The sequence below is a fragment of the Cydia strobilella genome, chromosome 22, assembly GCF_947568885.1.
Source record: "Cydia strobilella chromosome 22, ilCydStro3.1, whole genome shotgun sequence".
In the NCBI taxonomy this organism is placed as follows: Eukaryota; Metazoa; Arthropoda; class Insecta; order Lepidoptera; family Tortricidae; genus Cydia; species Cydia strobilella.
The window spans coordinates 629,894-642,121 of record NC_086062.1 but is presented as its reverse complement, the minus strand read 5'-3'; the positions used below and the strand labels follow the sequence as shown (position 1 = coordinate 642,121).

The following is a 12,228-nucleotide window of genomic DNA, read 5'->3' as shown; positions in this document are numbered from 1 at the left end:
TAAGTTAAGGTTAATTACACCCTGCAGCAACATTGCATGGCCACTTTTTGAATGAATTCATTAATTATGCTTCCATGCTATTTTGCAGCTATAATACAGTAAAAACTGAAGTAAAGAAACGTAAAAACCACGTTTATCCCCAGCAATGACGATATACCGCGGCGCGCATAGATCATTGACCGGCCGCAGGATGGATGCCCTTTTCTAGAAATTATCGCTTTTTTTTTGCTTCCAGACCCGATAGAATTGATACACTCGGGAGCGATGAAAATGTTTATTGCGTGCTATCCATACTAATATTATAAATTCGAATGTATCTATGTCTGTCTGTGTATTAGCTTCTGTCCGCGACTAAATTGGCGTGACGTACTTTTTAGTATTTGTTGTTATAGCGGAAGAAGAGCTGGCGGCTTCCTCGCACAACGTATCAGCATTGCGATATAGCGAGGAAATGCCTCCAGCATCCTTGGTACAATGCCTCAAGGGCCTATTTTAGATTTAAGCTAGTTATTAACTTCGTTTACGTAGTACCACTGTATATATCTTGTATGTAAATAAAGAGTTTTAAAAAAACAGACTATTTCTTAAAGTACCTCATCAGGAGACTCCGTCGTCCTGTCGACATTATTCTCATCATCAGACACCTCCAAGCCGAATCCATTAGAAAACAGCATATTCCTCTGATACAACGAATAGCATTCAGCCACGTTCCTCCTCCTCTTCCCAAGGCTCGCCAAGAAATTCTTATACAGCTGCGTCGGCAGCAAAAATGGAGAACGTGCATTTTGGAAGCCATCTTTAAAAGTAAAATTCTGATTTCGGAAAGGATTCGCAAAGTCAAAATCGGGTAGGAACTCTTTTTTAATAAAATCTGCGACCGGGTGAAGAGAAAACGCGTTTTCAGTAAAATCTAGTGCTGTGTTATTAGCTTCTTCGTTAGGTCCGTTGTTTTCTAGGTCGCTTGACTCTGAATTGGCATCGCTTGAGTTATTATCTATCTGATCCATTTTGGCGTTGTCTTCACCGTTATATTCTTCAAACTCCGTCTTCATCGGTAGATTCATTGGGCTTTTTATAAACACGTTTGAGTTTGAAACTGTCACGGACATTATTTTCTTCGATCGCTTTTTGTTGAACACTTATACTAATATATTTATCACTTTACACTACTTTTATATATCGAAGGAAAAATAATTATATCTTCATAATTAAAGTAGGTATTTTTAGGAACTATCGTTGGGTTAGGAGATTCTGGACCAAAACTGTAAAAAGAAATGCTTAGTTTTTTGCAGATACTATTTTTAAAATCTTCACCCGTTCCGTTGCGCCATGTTATTAGTTTTTTTTATTAAATTTTTATTGTGATCCGTGATCTTTTGCGTGTTTTTAGTTTCATTGTGAACATAGTTTTGTTAGTTTTATAGTTTCCTATACAGATTTTACGCCCATGAATTTAAATCTGGTTCTTATTTCTTATTGGAATTTGTTGACTACGAATGAGTTGGTTGGACACATTTTTAAGCCACTAGAACTTACAATAATTATTTTTCATATTATTATTTATGTTGGTTGGACACTTAAATCTAGTCAAGTTATTACACTTAATAGTGTTTATGAAATAATTCATAAATCATAATTTAACTTTGACTCAGTATATAAAGAATAGCGATTGTCATAAACAAAAAAGATAAAACACTAATATTAGTGTCTCACTTAGGTACCTACAGAAGTATAAAAGAAAGATCTCCAAACTAGGTCCTCCACCGACCTTTCCACTGTTTTGGATTCAAGACACCGGGGCTGGTGATAAAATTGAAATCGATAATCTAGACCGAGTATTCTGGATCTAGGTCGGCGGGGTAAAAATATTTCTGTGGAGACATTCGCCGCGGTACAGTCGGCTGGAATAATATGAAATAGTTATTTGTGCAACAAGAGAGAAAAGTTGTTTTTTCTTGCAAGTGTTTCGAGAAAGCGAAAGATTCTATAATTGAATCACGAGCGAAGCGAGTCTAAGTCAGAATCTTAAGCGTAGCGAGGGACTCAAAAACACGAGATGTAAAAAAACTTTGCTCTCGTGTTGCACACAATTTTTCACCTCAGTAGTGAGAACATATTAAAGGTTAAAATGTATTTAGAATTACACAGAATAATACAAAGAAAAAAAAAGTATGAAATGGCAGTTCATGGCCTTTACTAAATTAAAAAGCTACTTTGTTTCACTCCCTGTAGTGAGGAAAGTTGCACTTTCTTCACTCCCCGCACTTTCCTCACTCCAGGACGTGACGAAAGTAGGCTTGTTCATAATCATAATAATAATCATAATCATTTATTTGCACATAAAAAGGGTTTTATATAGATATCATACAAGTTACATGGTCTAGCCTTTTTAGCTGTTTTTGGCAGCATGCAAATGGGTCCTTATAATACATTAAATTTGTATTACATAAGACTACCTTAAAGCTCGAAAGCTTAAAGCTTAAAGTTCGAGCTGCTGAGGTGAAAAATTGTTTACCACACCAGCTGCTCGTAAAGGCTATCTATATTATTCAAAAACCGATGAACATCTACAAGAGTGGCAAAGTAATACGATGCATTCACTCTGTAAGCATATATTTAGGTTTGACACTCATGCTTGGAAATCCTTGCAACGCTCAAGATTCCACTTTTAGGTTTTTGGGATTTCTCTCGTTCGGGTTTATCATAAATATTAGCAGCACTAGTAGTTACAATTTCTTTGGCTCCCTTTAAAACAAGCCAAAATCCAAAATTTTTACTTATCAAAACATTTTGTTTCTACTTTTTCCTTATCCAAACACGAAGCCGAATATACCCTTAAAGTGATTCCCACTATTTTTGTTACACCTTGTATGTACTTTCAAGATTATTTTTAAGAACATTTTTTTTTTTTTTTTTTTTTAAGTTAGTGAAACTTTTTCTATGTGTTGATTAGGGAAGTTACAAAAAATCTTGATTAAATAAAAAATATTATATTATTATTACTATTTTTGTTTTATTTTATTTATTTATTTATTTAATTATTCACTTTAGTAGGTGACTGTACTAGTAGTTGACGTAACAGTGTATTCCGTCACAAAAGTCGATATAATGCACCGAGAAAATGCAACTCTATTACTAAATGCATTCACAAATATTTAAGTGCTAATAAAAGCACTAAACGGGCATTTCTATTTAAAGTTGTCCCAACTTGCATTTTAGATTTTGGAATTTTTGTATTATTTCCACTCTGAATTGCGAGCTCTTTCAATCCTAATACGATAAAAAAAGTGTCCCCAACATTTCATAAAAAAAAATATGTCCGTTTTATTACGGTCATAGAAGGTTGTATTGAAAACCGCAACCAAACGGACCAAAAATTTCGAGGACACTTTTTTCTCAGTAAAAATTAAAAAAGCTCGTGATTTGTAATTATTTTCTAGTAAGTGATTGTTAAATTGGATGTGTACGTGAATTTTTATTCTAATAATTTTGTAAATATGTTGACATTTGTAATTGTAATTTGTAATTCTATACTATATTTAATTTCAATATTTATTTTAATTTTTAATAGGTACAATGTACATAATTTTTATTATTAAGAAACTATGTTCGACGCAATATAATTATTGTTAAGAATAAATAAAGAATAAAGATTCAGAGTAGAAATAATATAAAATTTCTAATTCTAACACAGTTTTTTTTTGGCACAATATTAAATAGAAATGCCCAAAAATGTTTTTTTAAGTTAAAACTGTATAATACACTTAAGACAGCCTAAATATTCGCTAACTGCTTTCTCGTGAAATAAACATTGGAGAATTCAGCATTCATGAACGATTGAAAAGTTGCGACACTTGGTAAAACAAACGGACAAGTGTTGGGCCCAGTGCTGCATTCGAAGTTTTACAATTTATCTTGATTAGATACCGATTAGACGTTATTTCCGGTGCATAAGAGTCAGATATTACTTCGTTGTGTAACATTATTGCAGATGACTGTACATGTCATCGTTAAACATACGTCATTAGCAATAGAGGTGAAAGGGTGTCATCTATTGGATTAGCGTGCCGAGCACTGGGACGTTTACCTTATACAGGTATATTTGTCCTCGTAGGAATTGTTTTTCATATTTATATTTCCTGTATACTCCTTTGTTACTTTCATACTAAAATTTAACCCTAATTTCATTTCGTTAAGGAATGGTTTCCATGATAAATAGTGTTCTATGACCCAAATTAGTTCATAATTTATCTGTATGCCAATTTTCAGCCCAATCTATTCAGCAGTTTTTCCATCACTAACTAAAAAACAAACATAAATAGAAAGAAGAATAAATAAACGTACCTACAAAGTTTCACGAGAAGTGGGAGCGAGATGCATTGTGAATGTAAAATGAATGTCGAATCAACATAGGATTCCCAAAGTCCGAAAGCAGCTCTAAATTGAGCTGAATGTCTGACAAAGTTTCCTTGAGAGGAAGTATTTAGTTCCGTAACGTTTTTCTTCGTGAAATGCTTTTAGTTTATATATTGCATAAATAATATGGATATTGTAAGAAACATGTCATGAGGCTTGACGTAATGTGTGTATAGGCCAATCAAATTAGATTTTTTCCAGGAATTAATTCCCAGCGAGTTTGCTCCATTCCAGGAGTTGAAGAATTTTTTTTTTTGCTCATTTTCAGTTTTTTGCTTCTAGCTCGAAAACGGTACGTCTAACGGAAAATTTGGTCAAATCATGATAAAGACTGACATCTGAGGATCCGAAAGATACCTTAACAAGAATTCTTAGTCAAAGATTGTAAAAAATAATAATAATAAATAAATAATAAAATCATTTATTTCGACCATCTTAGGATCATATCATTGGGACATTACATTAAATAATAAAATTATAGCAAATTTAAATTTAACATTAAAATTAAATCAATTAAAAATGGCCGCCACTTTAAATTTCTATTTTTTTGGTATAATCGTGTTAAAATTCGATTTTTTTTTTCACCAGCGTCTGATCCACAACAACCTTGCTGGTAGTGACATTGCAATTGATGGTGGTTTCCTTCTACATCAAGTGGTTTTGACAATCCAAGGTAAAATGTATTAAAGGCTCCTAAAATTTATGCACACCTCCTGGGATCGAGCATATTCGGATTATACGCGTTTAGGAACAAATGAAGGTATTAAAATTAAAATTAAAAAAAAAAAAAAAAAAAATTATTTTAATTCTATTTCAATTGTAATTTTATATTTAAACAATACTATAATTTTAACTCTAATTTTATTTTGAATTTTATATCTAATTTTTTTTTAAAGTTGATTGTATTTTAATTTTAATTCTAATTTTAATTTTAATTTTAATTTTAATATTTGATATGTTAAATTGTATATGGATTCCGAATTGTCCGAAATAAATGAATTTTATTTTTATTTTATTTATTTATTATTTATTTAAAATGATTTCCAGCTTGCTGGGATTTAATTCCTCAAAAAGCTTTTTTGGATCTAAGATAATATTAGGATCTAAGACTGGCCTAGTATATTAAGATTGCATAATGTTTTATTGCACTCCGAGAATTTTAAGAAAATACAGATTAGTAGATACTCATACTCATACTCATACTTTATTGGTAATATAAATTACATGTCAAGATTTACATATGTACATTTCGGAAATATAATATATATAAATTTTAAGTAAAATTATCCAAATTTAAAATAAATAATAAGTCTCTTATTTAGTTACTTAGATTATTAAAAGAGGAAGGAAAGATGGATTATTTTACTATGATTTAATTTTTCTTCAATTGTGGAGTTCAAAATACTATACTTATTGACTATATCTACACGTGTATTTTAATTATTTGTTAATTTTTATATTATTAATATTGAAATGAGCTGTCATAGTATAAATTAGATTTTGATCTAACTGGCCTATGTCTTTACAACGGAAAATAAAGTTGCTAGTTGGAAAAGAAGATTAACAACAATTACACCAATTTCCCGTCCAATCGAAATTTTAATTAATAAACCAATTAACCGAAAACGATCAAATATCATTTCACTTTTATCGAAGCAAAATCTAAACGTTTTAATAAGCGCGAAATGATATCACGCCAACTTATCACGCACAGAGACACACACTCACACAGCGAAACACTCATTAACACATTTACATCACTAATGTAACACCACCACGTGTCTTAGCCAACTCATTTAACTTTAAACTAACTAACTTTCAATTATACGAAACTAAACGCTTTTGGCGCTGCTTTTTTTTCCTTTCGCGCATTTCATTTGTTTTTAATTTGTGTTAACGGGACGGGTGAAGAATTTTCGAATTTGGAACGTCAGCGCGACGGATCGATTAAGTTTTTTTTATTAGGCTTTTTATGGGCGCGTTTCGGATTTTAAATTTGGTATTTTAGTTTTTAGTCGTCTAGATGTCTTTACCGCGAGGTATTCGCTATGAAACTCTTCCCAAGAGCTTGCTGCAAGGAAAAGCATTCACAACACATGGAAGGTTTTCTTCAGTTTCGTCTAAGTGTGGGTGTTCACGTATATATCCACACGTGACGGTGTGTCCAGACGGGGGCTGCACAGCGCATGTGTGTGTGAATTGTTTGTCTGTGTGCGTATTTTATGACTCTGAGTGCATCCCTTTCGAGCTGCATGCGATTTATATGTGTGCTTATTTTTTTTCTAAGCGGCGCTATTCTGTGTGTACGTTCGCGAAATTTTCGTGTATGGGTGCTCTGTTTTTTTAAATAGTGCATAAGATTTTGAGCCTTTTTAGGTAGTTGGTAAAGAGGAATTTTGTGTGTAGGGTACAAATGTATTTTTCAGTTTTATATCGGCGATATGAGAATCGCGGATAGCAAAGAAAACGTAAGAGGAATAAAAAAATGCATGCATCGTACGTTTTCAGGTAGACACATTTTTCTTTAACCCCTTTATAGGTGTTTTGTGTGTGTGCGTGTGTGCATTGGGGGTTGGGGGGTTGGGAGGTGGGGGGGGTGGGGGACATATAAAAATGATAACGCATCGCAAGACGGCAGCTTTTATGGTTTTTCTTTATTTTTTAAAGGTTTTTTTTATAGCGCGAAGTAAAATTACTTCAAAGAATAGTCGGTGTTTTCGTAAGGAATGGTCCCTGAACTTAGCTGAAATAATATTGAAATGATACAAGAGACGATATTTTCATTTGAGATCGCGGATTGCTTTTTCTTGCTAAAAATGCAAAAGCAGTATTTTCAACATTATTCTTTTTACATTCTTTTTATTTCTGTGGACTAAAATTTAAATGACCTCAATAAATAATTTAAGTATATCAACTCGATAAAAACAAACAATAAGTAAATGTTGTTATATTTATAAACATATTCTTATCACTTATAATGTTTAAAAAAAGTAAACAGCAGTATTCATTACCGTAAAATGGGGTGAGTAGGAGCAAAACTGACATTCAAACCTCGATAACAGTGTTCCGGACGTTTGTATTTTAGTTTTTATTTTATTTTGGGTAGTTCCAATTCATAACTTTGACGATAAACAACAGGAAAAACCACCTCACCCCGTAGTCCCTCGTAATTGGGGTGAGATGGGTTTTCATAGAAAGGTGATTTTGGAAGATTGTTGGAGCGATTTTTTTATTATGAGTATTACTATAGCTCCATTTTAAATTGGAATACATTATTTTGTAGCAGTAGCCCTAAAAACTCATCTCACCCCCCTTTCAAACTTTCTCTCTCCATTCATAGCCCAACTCTCGTCGCGAACCCTACTTACCCCATTTTACGGTACTATCTAGCTCCTTTGTGTTATACGCATTACGAGACGCTTTAAGGCCAAGAATATCCAAAAAGTGTAGGTACACGAAATTAGACTTCATTCCCATACACATATGGGTCAATTTTAAAAAACAATATTGAAAGAGAGGGGCAAACTTGAATGCGGCTGCATTTTTATAATACAAAAAGATATGCCCCAGGTCCTCACGACCTTAAGATTATGAGATGCGCTGCCTACTTCGGCACTGAAACATTGGATAAAATCGTCAAATTAACAACTATTTTTGGAACAACAGTTTTGAATGATTCACGGTTAGTTTCACTATATAGACCTAGACTTATATTGATTTAGATTTATCGGGAGCTCAAAAACAATACCAAAGGTCATCACGGTCCATATTCCGGTCAACCCAAGGTTTTTGGAACTACCCTAACGCGCGTTCTAAGTTTTTGGAGATAAGAAGGCGTAAAGCCAGGAAGGTAACAAAAGAAGAAACTTGCGACGCAAGATATGTCGGTTACCTTTTTTTTTTTTTTTTTTTTTATTAAAAAAAGGCAAGCATTTGACCGCAATCTCACCTGATGGTAAGTGCCGATGCAGTCTAGGATGGATCATGCTTACCTAAAAGATGTCTATTCACTCTTGATTTAAAAAGATCCAAGTTATACCTTTTATCTTAATTGCTCTGAAAATATTATTCTGTTTATAATATTACTTGTTAGATATCAATGTATCACTAGCTATTTTATAATAAAAATATACGACTACGATATTCAGGTTAACGATAAATCACTAAAAATTGATTGACTGAAAATTAGATACACTTCAAGTTACTGATAAGTTTGTTAATTAATGATAACTTTGTTTTTCGCTTACTGCTCCTACACTAGCTACTTTAGATTAGAAATTATTTAATTAAGGTAGGGCACTCAAGGTCTATTAAAAAAAAAAAAAAAAAAAAATGGGTCATTTTCTATAAAAAGGGACTTTATTGTCGATGGCGCTTACGCCGCACAGCGTCGCGCGGCATTGTATTTATATCGGAGCATCGTTTATAATGGCATAAGCGCCATCGACAATAAGGTCATTTTTTATAGAAAATACCACAAATAAATATACTCATCGAACACAATTAGTTTGCGTTGTTTTATCATAGAGTTCCCATGGCCTTGTTCCGAGTCGCAAGTCGAGTCTTGCCCGAAGCTATGACTTTTTTAATTTTTCCTTTATCCATAAGTACTAATATTTTAAATGCGAAAGTGTGTCTCTCTGTCTGCTACCTTTTCACGCTTAAACCGCTGAACCGATTTAGTTGAAATTTGGTACAGATGCAGTTTCAGTCCCGGGGAAGGACATAGAATAGTTTTTATCCCAGAAGTCATCCCTTAAGAGGGTGAAAAGAGGGGGTGGAAGTTTGTTAAGGGAATCGATAAAAAGCAGATTGGATAAAAAATAAGCTACCCAAATTACTAACAACACGCAGAGGAAGTCGCGGGCAAAAGCTAGTAAAAAAATAAATCTCAATTTGTTGGAAAATAGAGATCAGATTATGATATGTTTGTATCGTTTAAATAAAGACTGGGAATATCTGTAGCTAACAACAATTAAAACGTATTAACTTGTTAAGTGAAAATTAATTGTAAATTGAACTCTCGCGGTTCAATTTCCATGTTAACCGCGTTTTAACCAAGACTTTTAAAGGAACTAGGATTCTGTCCAATCTTTTCAATTAAGGATACTTTTGTCCCGATTACCTGATTACCAGGAACCACATAAAATAAGGTGTTATTTATTGAGAATTTTGGGCAGGACGAGGTTAGTCAACCTATTATTTCATCAATCATACTAAACTTATTAGTCTTTCTTCTTCTTCCTCGCGTTATTCCGGCATTTTTGCCACGGCTCATGGGAGCCTGGGTTCCGCTTTGATAACTAATTGATGTAGGCACTAGTTTTTAAGAAAGCGCCTGCCATCTAACCTTCCAACTCAGAGGGGAAACTAGGCATTATTGGGATTAGTCCGGTTTCCTCACGATGTTTTCCTTAATTAACCGAAAAGCAAATGGTAAGTATCAAATGATATTTCATACATAAGTTCCGAAAAACTCATTGGTACGAGCCGGGGTTTAAACCCGCGACCCGGATTGAAAGTCGCATGCTCTTACCGGCTCTTATTCATACTTATAGTTTTTACAAACACTAAAAGTACTTTATTAACCTTTCGCATAGGAACTCCTTAACATTATTGGTGTGAGCTTTGATTTGAACCCACAACCTTCAGTTTGGAGGTACTCCTTAACCGCACAGCTACAGGCACTTTAAAATAAAACTATAAAAACTTGTTACTAAAATTACCAAGACGTATTATTTTAACAAAATATTTCACAATTTCGCGCATCAAACTACCTTTTACAATAAACCACCTAGACGAAGAAAAAACACTGCAGCGAACGCAAGCAAAAAGTATATATGTAGTGAAATATAGGAAAAATATAAAATACGGGTAAAAAATAATATGGGAGCAACAAAAATAATTCTCAAGACGACGCGCACAGGTGTGCGTGGGTGTGCTTGTGTGCGGGACAGTGGAAGGAGTAGAGACTCTTTACTTTGCAAGATATTCGTGTTTTTTGGTTTGAGTATTTCTTTTTTTGCATATATTTTATTCATTCATTCATTCATTTTGTTTAACATAGGTTACATGAAAGATGGTAGATACATAAATATACGTTAGATCTCTATGTTTTACCCACTATGCAAGTGTACAAAATTGTCTCGTGAGGTTATCAAAAAAAAGTTAAAATATTTCTTGTTGAAAAGAAAGAGACAATTTGTGACTTGTCATTTAAAATACAATACCTTTTGTGCACATAGTACTATCAATGTACCACAAAATTACTATATGATATTGCCGACGTAATCACTTAAGGGGCCCACAGACTATCAGTCCGCCGGACGATATCGGCCTGTCAGTTGTTCGGAGCTGTCAAATTTTTGTTCTAACTGACAGGCCGATATCGTCCGGCGGACTGATAGTCAGTGGGCCCCTTTAGTGGGCACCAACATGGAATAAAATGCTTCAACTGAATTGTAATTTCATTATCATCTAAATTGTAACTATTTTCTTAGACCATTTTTTTTGCTCTATCAGACACAGTCGAGGCTTGAACTAAAGTTTTTTTTTGCCAAGAAAAGGGTCAATAAATAGAATAGAATATAATAGTTTTTATTCGTAAACACACAGACAATAGACATACATTAAAAGAACATAGTGAAAATAAAGTGTCACGAAATGGCCCCATCTCAAATACACTATAATACATAGAACACTTAACAACCAATAACCACTCCACAGTTTTCCTTCCAGCTATTTCTAGACCGAATAGGACGCATGTGTGGGGCACCTTCGAGCATAGACCACCGATGTTAGAAGAGAACACTAGCTAGATGTGACTCGGGTATGACTACGCTCAGCTCCGTATTATTCCTCTACTGTACTCTTTGTTATTACTCCCGGCACTGCTTATATACAACAAAGATAGATATAACTCCGTAATAGATGGATACAGTCTAAGAAAAAAACGTGCCTCGAAAATCACAAAAAGTTAATTCTCGATCAGATGGCGCCACTACCTTTGGCCTACTCTCGTATAGAGGGCGTTGACAGTTTCGTTTGTTATTTAACAATTTTAACGCATATCAGTGAAAGAAATGGGTCAAAATCATACAAATATAATTAATGCAAATAAAGAAAAACATTTATTCATATTCAAATACATTTTATCGTCCTTTTATAAATCTACATTTTTAGTTTTAAAGTGTGGCGATAGATGGCAGTGAATTTACTGTGGTTACAAAATTTACTATGACAGTACCACTCTATCCTATTATATCCTCTTTGTATACAATGAGATACGTCGTTTACTAGTTCTACAAACGATATGGATTAGATATGCCAATGGCAAAAATGACGTTTTTGTTGCACCATCCCACTAACCCGGGGTTAACCGGTTAAACCGTTAATCCAGTGTCAAATTGTACTGATAACAATAGTAACTCCAGGTTTAACCGGTAAACCCCGGGATAGTGAAATGGAGCAAGTGGGCCTTACTGTCAGAAAGCCAGTTAACGTAGTACATGTACGTATACGTAGTATATAGTGTTCGTTTGTCTATCTTGATTTGTTTATTGTTTCATTCTCAATTATTATTATTTATTGGAAACAATGAAGGTTTACAGTTTAAAACCAATTCACTTACATGCTAGGAGTACAGATATGAGTAGGAACATGGAAACTAATTAAAACTAACCTCAACATTAATACTTATAAAAACATGCGCATAAAAATGTCAAAACAAATTCTAATTTCAAATTTACTTACACGCTAGGAAACAAAAAAAAATCGGGTATAATATTAAACAATGTCAATAAAATATACAAC

General features: G+C 33.5%; 1 protein-coding gene across 3 annotated transcripts in view; it reads right to left on the bottom strand.

Annotated features, from left to right (window-relative positions):
* LOC134751577 (zinc finger protein rotund-like) overlaps window positions 1–12,228 on the bottom strand; it is a 243,087-nt gene that overhangs the window by 189,429 nt on the left and 41,430 nt on the right. The window lies entirely within an intron of this gene.